This window comes from Ambystoma mexicanum, chromosome 4p (assembly GCF_040938575.1).
Source record: "Ambystoma mexicanum isolate Mex_15411 chromosome 4p, UKY_AmexF1_1, whole genome shotgun sequence".
NCBI classification, from domain to species: domain Eukaryota; kingdom Metazoa; phylum Chordata; class Amphibia; order Caudata; family Ambystomatidae; genus Ambystoma; species Ambystoma mexicanum.
The window spans coordinates 307,265,528-307,278,696 of NC_090927.1; the positions used below are offsets into that span (position 1 = coordinate 307,265,528).

The 13,169-nt window shown below is 46.7% G+C and overlaps 1 protein-coding gene across 1 annotated transcript in view; it reads right to left on the reverse strand.

The window, feature by feature from the left end:
* MFSD2B (MFSD2 lysolipid transporter B, sphingolipid) overlaps positions 1-13,169 on the reverse strand; it is a 599,687-nt gene that overhangs the window by 248,864 nt on the left and 337,654 nt on the right. The window lies entirely within an intron of this gene.

Genomic DNA, 13,169 nt, shown 5'->3' on the forward strand with positions numbered 1-13,169 from the left:
AGTCAGGCTTTGCTCCAGCACATTACACTAACATGTGGAATGCAAATTGACAACATTGATAAGAGAGGAGGAGTTGGCAGAAAACTGATAAACTTGTTAGAGTAACTATGAATATATTTTTATATATATTCATTGAGAAAACTTTGTTAAAGGGACGCTATGGTTAAGCTGCACTAATAAAAACCTATGAAATTCAGTGAAAAAACTTTGTTAAAGGGACGTTTTGGTTACAAGTCAAAGTGAAAACCCCCCAGAAATTCGCCAGTTATCATAAGTTAAGCAACCATAACTCGCGCCACGACCGTGCACTGCTAAGACTTACACCCAGGACATATAACTTAGCGCCCCCACTTGACAAAATCCATTCAGACTTTGCATAAGCATTCAAGGTCTACAATCTTTCTGAAAACCTTTGTGCAGATTTGTCAAACGGCAACAAAGTTATAAGCCATCTAAAATGTTGAGACGCCCTCTAATTTTGCCCCCTCTTAACAAAATCCCACCAAACGTTGCAAAAACATTCAAATCTGAGTCCAATATCTTTTTGCAAACTTGTGTGCAGATTCATCAAACGGCACCAAATTAATAAGCCTTTCAAATATTTTGGGACCCCCGCCCTAATTTTGCCCGCTCTTGGTGAAACAGCACCAAACTGCATAACCGTTCAGGGTCAGGTCTAACATGAAATTGCAAAGTTATAAGCCATCCAAAAACAGCTTTTCACGACCTTGTAATGCAGAAATATGCATGGATGTACGTTCCTGTGCATCTGGGATATTTGCGGATATCGGAGAAGAAAAACACCCACATTTTTGGCTTTTTATGGCCATATCTCATTCCATTGTCATTCCTGCTCACCTCCCCAGAGAAAGTTTCATTTGTTTGACAAGTGCAATGTTGTGTTTTTTAATATGTTTTTACCACGATGTCTGTGGACGATGGGCGCTGTTCACGAATCCAACATAGCGTCCGTTTCAAAAGTGTTGATGCACCTCACGTTTTTAGCTGACCAATCAGCGGGCGCGTACAATCTTTGCGAACGTCATGCTGCTCTCTGATTGGTCCAGAGGTGACAGCAGACTCTGAATCAGGAAGTGAGTCTGCGGACCAGACCCAGATAACACACATTTTTTTTTACCAACTTTTTGCCAATTTCTTTAATTAAAAACTACTGAACGGATTTACACCAAATTTACAAAAGCACGCTTTTGGGACCAAGCCCCCACTCCTGGGGCACATTTGGTGAAAATCCATCCAGCAGTTTGGGCTGTAGGTGCAAGCAAAAACAACTGTTCCCCCGATGGACGAAACCGCACCAAACTTCACAAAATCATTTTGAGGGGGCCATATACTTTTTATGCAAGGTTTGGTGAGGATTCGTCTGGGGGAACAAAGTTACAAGCAGCCCAAAGAGTGCTCTTTCTATGAGCTGAGCAACTTAACCATAACTGTAGTTATGATTAAGTTGCTCAACCCATAGGAAGAGCACCTTTTTGGGCGGCTTATAACTTACCCACTACCCCCATACCTCCCCCAGATGAATCCTCAAAAACATTATATATATATTTTACACAGCCCGCAGTAGCGGCCGTGTAGTTATGGTTAAGTTGCTAAACCCATAGGAAGACCACTTTTCGGCAGCTTATAACTTCGCTCCCCCTGGAGGAATCTTCACCAAACTTTGCAAAAAAAGTATATGGCCGGCTCAGAATGTTTTCGCCAAGTTGGGTGAGGTTTCGTATGGGGACGTGGGGCAAAATAATATTTTTCCATAGACTGTATGGGGAAAAATCTTGCGCATGGCTCCAGCCCAACAGCTGGATGGATTTTCACCAAATTTGCAGCAGGAGCGGGGGCTTGGGGCAGAAAGCGTGCTTTTGTGTGTTTGGTGGTAATCCGACCAGTAATTGTTTTGCTAAATACTGAAATGTACGTCCCAAAAAATTAGTGATATCTGGGTCCGCTCTGCGGACCCATTTCCATGTTGGCTCCGCGGACCGAATTCTCATTGGCCTGCGGTACGCCGTTCTGTCGGCGAACAGTGGACGCGGCCAGTGGTTGGCTGGAGGGAAGCGTGCTGTGCGTCAAAGGTTTTGGGAAACGCCACCATGGTGTATCAGAGGATAGTGTTGCGGTGTGTGTGGCAAGGCTCTAAGCTATTGTGTGCATGGCTGGGCCTCTTGTACGTTGCAGTGTGCATACTAAAATTCGTCATATCTGGCTCAGCTCTGGCGTCCCATTTTCCTGTTTGCAGCACGGTCAAAACTTTAATAGAACTGCAGTGTGCGGTGACGAGATGTGTGAAAAGTGTTCCATGACGGCAGTATGTTGGATCGGGGGACAATGCAGCGGCAAAAGGATCTGAAAAACATAGTGGGCCTCATTACACGGTAGGCGGTAACCATGGCGCTATTAGCGCCATGGTTGCCGCCAGTATTTTACCGTGTCCGCCTTGGTGGATGGTGGAATTACCGCCCTACTCCAAGGTGAGCGGGGGCGGTAATTCCCCATTCACCAAGGCCCTTCCCCATTCCCATTTTTGCGCCAATAGGGCATAATGGGAATGGGGAAGGCGCTAATTATGGTACCGCAAATTGCGGTACCGTAATTAGCACCAAGGTCCCTTTGCGGGTTCGTTTTTTAACGCCTGCTAAAAGCAGGCGTTAAAGTACCAACCCGCAAAGGGACCTCGTAATAAGGCGGTAAGGGTTAACGGTCTCCGGTACCCTTACCGGTGACCGTTAACCCTTACCGCCTACCGTGTAATGAGGCCCAGCGTACGGCATCTGGTTGTGGGACGAAGGGATGGAAAGGGAGCTGGAGTGAGAAGAGCTTCACGTGATGTATATCATAATACAAGAAGACAGTGGTCTGCCAGCGCTATCCGTGCATGCTCAGCCAATGCGCAGATATCTCAACAGGCAACTAACTTGTGTGGTTGTTGTAGGCAGCCTGCATTATGGCATGCGAGCTAGGGCGGCAATGTCTTTCTGTCATGAGTGGTGGCAGGCACATTTGCAGAAGTGGGTTGCATTCTATGACACATGAGGATTCAAACATTATGTGTACTATGGTGTGCTGTGTGAGGTAAGGCCGCAGCCCCTTGGATGCATGGCTGCAGCCCTAGCACAAATAATTAAGTTTACTGGTTGAAAAGGTATGTCCACTGGTTGAAAGTAGGTGCCACATTGTTGCTTTTTGTGTACGGTTTGGCTGCAGTACACACAATGGTGGTTGCATGTGTGTGGTGATTGGTAGAACAACCTACAGTTGTCGGTGTATGGGTGGAGATGGTGTAGTGACCTGTCGTGAAGTGTGTCCAATGGGTGTATTAACGGAATAGTGTACATATGGAAGAGGTCCCGGTGCAAATGTTTGTTCTATGTGCTTGCGTAGTGTCTTTTGCGCAGATTAGTAAGTGTTGCATGCAGTACGCACCATTGGTTCTATGCACGTACTAGAGTGGTGGGAGCAGGCTCAATGTTGTGAAGATTGTCTTCTTTGGTTGGCACGCTTATAATGCTTTGTTATTGGAAGTGGGTAGCGGTGCCAAACACAGCGAGATGTTTCTGCATTACGGTAAGTGGAACATGTGTTCTTGTGTCCCTGCTTTATGGTGTGACGGTTGGGTGGAAGTGCTGGTGCGTATGTTGCCTTTGTGATTCATGGCACATGCGTACCTGGTCGCCTGCATGCTCTGTTATGTTGTGGTGAGTGTGGCCTACGCCTAGACTGTTGGGTGCATGGCCAAAGGCCATGCACCCAACAGCCTAGGCCTTCATCATAGCCTCCACAATATAATGCTTAGAATTGATTGAATTGATATTGCGACAATGCAGTTGTTACTGTGCATGCATTTGGAGTTGGTGAGTAGCACACAATGGTTGCGGAGGACATTGTGCACTTGGTGGAACAGCAGAAGTGAGTTGCTATGCGTACATTACCATATGATGTACATCATTGCCCCTGTTGCACAATAGGGAGCCACATGTCATCATGTGCGTTTGCTATGGGTAGGCCCTTATAAGACCCCTGCTTGAGGAAGTGTTTTATCACATTGAACCATAAAAGGAAGTCATCAGCATTAGAAAGGTGCAATATGGACAATGAACACAACCACTCACATACCGTTTTGCACAAGCAACGCAATGTAACTGAGCCATGTATGTAAAGATGTGGCCAGGGTGAAAGTTGGCAGGTGCATTTGCAGATGGAGCCTGCATTAAATATGACATGAGAAGTAAAACACTTGTGTATAGGTGCATTCTATATGCCATAGCATATCATAAAACATAGGTTGTACTAGGGTGTGCAGTGTGTGCTGAGGCCCAGCGGTCAGTGATGGTAGAGCAATGGCAGAAGGGGAGAACAATGGAGAACACATGAAACTTGCAACGTACACTGCAGTACGGTGTTGTTTGTTTGTTTATTTATTTATAATGCGCTCCAGACCCAAAGGTTACCGGGCGCAGCAAAATGTATATGCGAAGCTTGCAATATTACATGAATACAATTACAATATTACATGAGAATACAAATTACATACTTACAGTCTATTTATAGAGATAACCAGGAGAAACAATATAATGTATATACATACCATATTAACAATTATAGACATAGTGGTGGTCGCTAATAGCAACTATGTACATAGAGTGGGGCTAGACGTGCAGGGGCGTCATTTACAGGTGTCTAGGCATTGTTGGCATTAATGTGTTTAATGAAGGTCCTTCTGAAGCATGAGAACGGTTGGTCTACTCTTAGGTTGGGTGGCAAAGCGTTCCACAAGTTGGCAGCCCTCACAGGGAAGCTAGTGCCACCGATTTTGGCAAGTCTAAATCTTGGTACTACCAGGCAGTTAGAATTGGCAAGTCTTGTGGGTCTATTGGATGTCTTCCTTTTTATTTTATCCGTCAGGTAGCTAGGTGCAGCATTGTTGAGAGCTTTATGTGTCAAGGAGATCATTTTAAGATGGATTTTGTTGTCAGTAGAAAGCCATTTGTGTTGTCGCCTAATGGAAGAGATGTGCTCCCTCTTCTTTATGCCAAGTGCAGCTCTGAGAGCATTGTTTTGTAGAGTTTGGAGTCTTTGGGTAGTGGCTTTGTTGGCACCACTATAGAGGGTATTACAATAGTCGAGTCGGGAAAGTATTAAGGCTCTCGCCAGGATCAGACAACTAGTATTGGATAGGAAGGGCTTACCTGCTCTTATCAATTTACAGGTGTAAGCAGTAGTGGAGGCTAAGGAGTTGACCTGTCTGGTGAAGGACATGGTAGAATCAAGGTAAAAGCCAAGTGTTTTTACTTCCCTCGAGACTTTGATAACATTTCCATCTATGCTGAAAGCTGCGTAGTCTGGGCCCAATTTGTTAATGTTGGCTTGTGTACCCAGAATAATCAACTCTGTCTTATCATCATTCAGGCAGAGACCGTGAGTGGCCATCCATGCCTGAATGATAAGATACACTCTGTTCACCAACTCTCTGTCCCTGCTGTGATCCCCAGAAAGCGGCAGGAGAATCTGTGTATCATCTGCATAGTTAGTGTAGGTTGTAGGGGAGGATTGGTCCAAAAGACCCCCCCTTGCCTACATCCCCTCCCCAGGTGAGGGCCATGGCTCATCGGGCGTCCCCTCCTTACCACCAGGGCCCAGGTGGTGGATGGCTCACCTGCTGAAGACATTGCCCAAACGTATTGAATTTAGCTAGGCCCAGAAACCATTTTGTCTAATAAAGATGGTGTGAGCTCGGCGCACTGTAGCGCGGCCCCCACCTTTGGAGAGTTTCAATTATCCCTGTGGCCGCAGCTCCCTGGCATATCCGCTGTGAGCCCGTTCCCACGAACAAGACGGACATGAGCTAGTGTAAGATACCAACACTGTAACATTTCACCTTCCGCAGTGTATCGCTGCTCCCAGCATGACCCGGCCAGCAGAGCCTGGGTGGAAAGAGAACTGAAAAATGGTCCTTCAATAAAAGCAAAAGTTCCCAAATACTAATGCCAAAACTACTTGCAATACGTGCATTTTCTCCACAAACCCCTTTGATTAGAAAATTTGTAAAACGTACAGATATGGCAGAATACATGTTCACATAGCATAAGCAATGAAGCACCCCCACCACTGCAGTTTTGTGCAAATAATAAAAGTGTCCCGGGGGGTTATTTGTTATGTGCCTCATTGAAAAGCTTACACCCCACGGTCCCGCGCCACAACCTAACTAATGCTGCTAGAGTGCAAAGAAAGACAAATGCAACCATACTGAGGGCTCATGTGAAGGACACGCGAGAATGCACCCTCCATGTGTGTAAGTCCAAGCCCCTTATGTGCCACTACCGTCATATACGGTGGCAAGTCATTTCCTATGTGCTCCACCAACCTCACTACTACCTCACTAACTGCAAATGTATATGCATATAACACAATGTTGTAGTTGTTAAAACATAGTGTACAAATAATGTGCTTGGACTGGCTAAATTCGAGAGGCATTAGCAATGTTAAGATGTGAGCTTTGAAATGACTCAATTAGTAGTATGTTATTTGAATGTTTATGATGCTTTCACCGCAAATCGGCAACACACGAGGAAGATGCCTTTGTGAGTTTATGCAAGGCCATTCCCCCTCCCACCCAGTGGAGCCTGCCAGACGAGAGGGCAGAGGCCCGCGCCGCGCTGCTCCACCTCCCCCAACTAGGTTGGAGCCGCTTCAAAGATTTGTAGTCCCCTCTGCAGCACCCAAGGCCACGGCCCGCCACCTGCATTATTTACAGCCCAGTAGTAAACCTCCGCCTGAATACACAAATCCAAAGGCGCCCTCTCTTAAACCCCACAACCCACCTGATCACCTTAGGTTTATGGCCCCTGTAAAATTAGGACACCCAATACTATGGCAACATACAGCAGCACATTCATAACAACTTCTAACAAGACAAAAAGACATGTACCGCCTGTCCCATGCCCTGAGACCTAGCCCCACGACCTATGGTACCCGGTCAACAGGACACTGGTAACCATGTACTGATGAATCGTCATCAAACCCCTCTCAAGGTGCATTCCTCCTGTGTTCCATTAACCTGTAGAATAACCTATTGAAAGATTTACTAAAGAAGATAATATTGCAATAACTGAATGACTGCGGTGTGCATGGCCTAGGGCAAATAAATCAGGAAAAGACATTCATCTCTGACACTGGCCACAGTGGCACAACGACACCGCCCGGATGAACCCAGCAGACCTGCCAGGCCCAGCCCAACCCACGAGGCTGACCAGTGACGTCCTCCAGCCAAGGCCAACCACATCGCAGCAGTACCTATAGCTAGTCGTCGCCACCCAATCCCATTGAACTTGTGCCCCCTATAGAATGTAGGTTCTGATGACGTCTTTTGTAAATATATACGCCTGTCTTTGCTATTGTCGGACAGAGCGCTCTCGGAGTTTGCAGAGTTCTTTGCATGCCCTATTCTGATTGATAAACTCCCATTTATGCTCACCCGCACTTGTCTTGGCCTTATTCCCATTCTGGGAGAGTCCATCATTGTCTCCCATTGCGGGGAGGATCGTGCTGGTTGGGGACGCTTGCCTTCAGTGGTGACCCCGAAAGCGTGATTATTATTTTTCTCCCAACATATCCCTACCGTCCCCTTTGGCACGAAAATCTCCGGTCAAAAAGGGATACGCACGGTGCGCCGGCTCCGGGAGGCTACCCGCCAACGGCGACCGGTACGCTCAGAAGTGCGCATTCAACAGAGAGAGGGTACGGGATCCCGGTTGAAAAATCCCCTTTGAGTACCGCTCGCCGGAGCTGAATGTTGAGCATACGGCAGCACTGCCTAGACGGACCCAGTTTCGGAGACTCTCGGTTCAAGACGGGCACGTGAGTATTGAGTGCGAGCGATCATAAAGGGAGTAGAGGGGGAAATTTAGGACAGGGAACGAGGCGGGGTAAAAAGGGGCACGTGGGTCTACTAAGGACCATCTTAAACTTTCTTTGCTTTTTCTTTGCATATGGCCATTAGGATTAAGAGGTGAATAAGGGATAAGAGTGACGGGAACCTAGCTCCGAAAGGGGGTGGAAGGCGGCGCCGTATAGTGCTATCCTGACTAGTACTGGGAATATATGAAGAAGTGGAAAATAAGATAAAAGTTTCTGGCAAAGGGAGACACGGAGAATATATTAGTGACTGCTATTCTTTCTATTCTTTTCTTTAGGGTTACGGGAAAAATAAAAGTGGGTTAGTACAAAACCAAAGAGATAAAGTAAGAGACAGAGAGTTTTACTGCAAAATTGAAGATTAAACCTATATACATATATACATATATCTGAATAAGACGGACAGGGACAGCCGGCCAGGGAGGAAAGGGAGGGCAAATTGAACTGTGAACAGAGTGTTACAGAGGGGTGTGCGCACATCGTATGTGTCAGGAGATAATTTGGTGTGATGGGTGTGTAAAAATGGTCATAAATGTATAGCCCTTGAGTGGTCATGGTAAGTGTGGCCAGACAAAGTTTTATAAAGACAAGAGTAATAAGGTGAAGTGAGTGTGTACCTTTCTGATTTCTGGGTTAACATTGTTGAGATTACTGATGGCTTGCTCTTGCATGTGCCCCCCAAAGAAAATAGAATAGAGGCTGTGTGCAGCCATTCTTATGGTGTGCAGGCGGGGGGGGAGGAACACGAAGGCCCCCACGATTCAGTAAGACATAAAATACGAGGACTCACATGGTGATACGTTTATATTGAGATATCGAGATATATAGAGATACACAAGTACCAGGATGGCAGAAAGTATGGGGGAAGAAACACCCTTATCACATATTTGCAAGAACCTACCTGGGTACGCGGAGCGGATTAAGAAATATCATGACCAATGGATCACAGAGTTGAAGGGAGAGGGGTTGCCCCAAATATGGCCCGAAGGGGGATCATTTGACAAGAGTGTCCTAGATATGGTAGCCCCATGTATTTGTTTGAAATACAAGGGGAAGCAGTTGCATAATAGGAGAGAAGTATTAGATCTCTGGAGGCTGTTTGAAGAGGTACCGCCGCCTAAGGCAAGAGAATTAAATCCTGATCTACCATCTACCACTGACAATCCTCTAATGATACACAAAGATGATAAAGCATTGCCAGGCGAAGAGCCACCAATAAAGGTAATAAGTTTGTACCCAATACTAAACAAGCCAGTGCCCGCAGAGGGGTACAGTGACCCCACTTATGTGCCTCCCCCGACAACTACTACAACCCAAAGACCAACGGCACCCCCGCCATACGAGAGTACTAAGGAACGAGCACAGGTGAGCACACCAAGGGTGGACATAGAAAAACTAACAGACGATCTAGAATCAAGGCTCTCTATAGCCAAAGATGAGCTCTCGAGGTTAAAAAGCATATGTGAGCGGACCACACTTAATGCGGCCGGTTCAGAGCGTGCGTCTAGAGCACAAAGTGGGAGTAGAACTTTTGAAGAAGGGTGGAAAAAAGGTGAGATACTGTTCAGAATACAGGAAGAACCCACTCGAATAATTGAACTAGAGGAAAGAGAGGGATGTACTGACAATGAAGAGAGGCCTATAGGAGACAGGGAGGAGCTACTATGTGATATAAGGGATGATTTGGAAGAAAGCGAAAGGTTAAGTATGGCAATGGGAGAGGGAAGCGAAGGATTGGATGGTGCATGCTCAATGAGAACACTGGATGAGGAGTGGACAGGGCGATTAAGGAACCGAGTGGGGAAAATGGCATCACTAGGAAAATCGGGAATGAAGGGGAGTACAGATACGACGATAAAGGGCAAGTTGCAGCTCCCACTGATACATAGGGGAGGAGGGAGGCCGAATTACATACCCTGGGCTCAGATGGATAAGGCTAACTTACTAAAGTTATTGCCCCCGTTGTCAGGAGGGGCGAGCAAGTGGATATATGCCTTTGAGAAACACACAGCCGGGGTACCTCTAGCAATAGGGGACGTGAAGAGCTTGCTAGTATCAGCAGTAGGGGATCAGGCTGACAGAGTATGGGTCAAAGCTGGTTTCCCGAGAGTAACGTTAGACTGCGATCGCCATGATGGTGCCTCCTTTAACACAGTGCGTGCAAGGGTGTGGGATGCTTTGAGGGAAACGTTTCCAGATACACCAGACTTACAGTCAGTCATGCAGTGTACAATGAATGGCGGGGAAGATGCTATGGATTACATTTTTCGGGTCCAAGAGATGTGGAGAGCAGAAACGGGCACGCCCTGGTATCAATCGACATTGTTATTTTACTTCATTATAAAAAGCGGGCTCCCAAAAGAGGTGCAAAAGGCACTCGACAAGATAGCAGGTATTGAAGCGAAAGGATGGCCTGAGATCCACTGTAAGCGAATAAAAGAAAGAGAAAAGGAGGTGGCGCAGAAAAGATTGGCAGACGAAGCGAAACTAGTGCAGACCAAGTTGGTGAAGGTCGCAGCAGCAGTAGCAGCGCTCCCACACAGCAGGGAGGGAGATGAGGAAGAGGAGGGGCTGGTAGCAATACAGGGAAGGATGGCAACTAATTGGGCAGGACAGCGGCAGTGGAACGAGCAGGGGCAGGGCGGAGGTCCGCAGTGGCAAGAGTGGGCCCCTCGAGGGGGACGAGGTGGGTACAGGCGCCGAAGAGGAGGTGGACCGGGGTACGGGGGAATGGGAGAAAATGGATGGCAGGGTCCCAGAGGTGCGCAAGGGAGTTGTTGGAACTGCGGGAGGTGGGGACATTACTCTAGGGAGTGCAGAAGTAGACCAAGCAACGGATTTCCAGAGGCAGAACATTATGGTCATCCCCATCCGGGGAGCCCATATGGTCTCCCAATGGGACAACAACAAAGAAACGCCAGCCAGGGGTACAATGAGCAACAACAAGGACACCAATACAGAACACAGAATCACCCACAAAACAATGACAATATGCACTACACGCCAGGCAACCCTTTCGCAACGACATCAAATGGAGCACCAGCACCAGCCCCCTATAGTGGCGTGTCAGTGGTTTCAGGGAGTGTGTTCAACCAAGTGGGGGCAATGAGACACCCCGCATAGGACAGCCCACAGAGAACACTTGCGTGTCCAGTTCTATCTACCACCTACAATGCAGCAGAGGAACCATTGGTAGGGGCGCAGATAGGAGACAAGCAGTTCATATTCATGGTGGATTCGGGAGCGGAGAAATCATGTATTAGAGAGGGCTGGTTCCCGTTATCTAACCGGAAGTTAGAGACGCAGGGGTTCTCTGGGGCTGTAATTGAAGTTCCTTACACAGAAGCAGTGGACGTGACGGTGGGGGGTAAAACTGTAAAAACACCCTTACTGTATTATGAACATGCGCCAATAAATTTACTAGGGAGGGATCTTCTTAGCAAACTCAACATGATGATATAATTCACTGAAAGAGGTATAGTGTGTTCAACACCAGGAATATGCCCATTACGTGTAATGCTGGTAGTACAGGCTCACACAACCACACCAGAAATACGTGGCTTGCCAGTGGACGAGGAAATGTTTATTGAAGGACTAAAGACACTGGCCCTCATAATTCCTGAGTTAAGAAGAATGGATTGGAGGATTCCAGCGGAGTTCCTCTTCCGCCCAATAGTGTACCCTGACACAGCACCAGGATCAGTGGTATCATTAGACTTGCACGCTGTACAGGTATCTGCGAAAAGGATCTCTGTGATTGGAATAGATATAGAAGGATGTGAGTGGCGTACAGTACTGTGTACCAATGCCAATATTGCCCTAAGAGACTTGACTGATGAGGATCTCTTTTCAGATTCGGAAGGGGATGGTGAAATAGTAATGGAAATAGCAATGCCCTGTGACATCTTGATTCAAGCTAGAGAAATCCCTGTCCAGCTGATGGCAGTGGTGGGAGCACCACCGTCATTCTTCGATGATGACATGAGGCTCGTAGCAAATAATTTGTGGACAACAGGCCCCCATGACGTAGGGTTGTTGCATGGAGTACAGCCAGTGATAATAAAGCTCAAACAAGGAGCAATTCTACCCCGAGTAAAACAATATCCATTGTCCCGTGAAGCTGAAGAAGGGATAAAAGAGACAATAAATGCACTACTGGCACAAGGGACAATAGTGCCTTCAAACTCACCATGTAACACATGCATTTACCCAATTAAAAAAGCAAAATGAGGGTCTTGGAGGATGATCCAGGATTTACGCCCCCTAAATGATGTAATACAGAAAGAGTTCCCTTTGGTCCCAAACCCTGCATCAATATTATGCAGCATCCCAAAAACGGCATCACATTTCACGGTGGTGGATTTGAAAAACGCATTTTTCTCCATCCCCCTGGCTGAAAAGAGCAGGTACCTGACAGCATTTACACTAGGGGGGAAGAGATATGAACATTGCAGATTACCACAGGGATACTGTGAGAGCCCGAGCATATTCAACCGCATACTACATGAAGACTTAGGAAACTTATCAGTTGAGAGCACAATTATTCAGTACGTAGACGATTTACTCGTCTGTGCACAGGATGAAGAAGCATGCCGAAAAGATTCAATAACACTCCTGACACCGTTGGCCAATAAGGGGTACAAAGTAGACAAGGAAAAGCTACAATATTGTCTGACAGAAGTTCTATACTTGGGACAGCTTATATCAAAAGATGGAAAAAGAATAATCCCCGACAGGGTAGAAGCAATAAGATCAGTAGGAGAACCCACAACAGTGAAGGAGATGCAGAAATTCTTGGGTATGTGCAACTATTGCCGAGCATGGATTTTAGATTATGCAGCATACACCAGACCCTTACTGCAAGCGCTCAAGGAGGCCCAACAGGAGAATAAGAAAATAGAATGGTCAGAAGAAATGAGCGCCTCCATCAAATCATTAAAAGAGTTGATTTCAAGCGCTCCAGTGCTCGCAAATCCTGATTATGGGCGCGAGTTTTACCTGTTCTCACACTGCAAGGGGACACTCATGACAGCTGTACTGACACAAAAGACGTCACTAGGACACAAACCTTTGGCTTACTATAGTGGCACTTTGGATGCTGTGATGCAAGGACATTTCGCGTGCGAGCAATCGCTCGCTGCAGCCGCGTTCGCAATTGAGAAAAGTGCCACAATAGTGATGGGATGTCCTGTGACGTTGTTTGTGGAGCATTCATTATTTGTAATACTGGAAAGGTCAAAAAG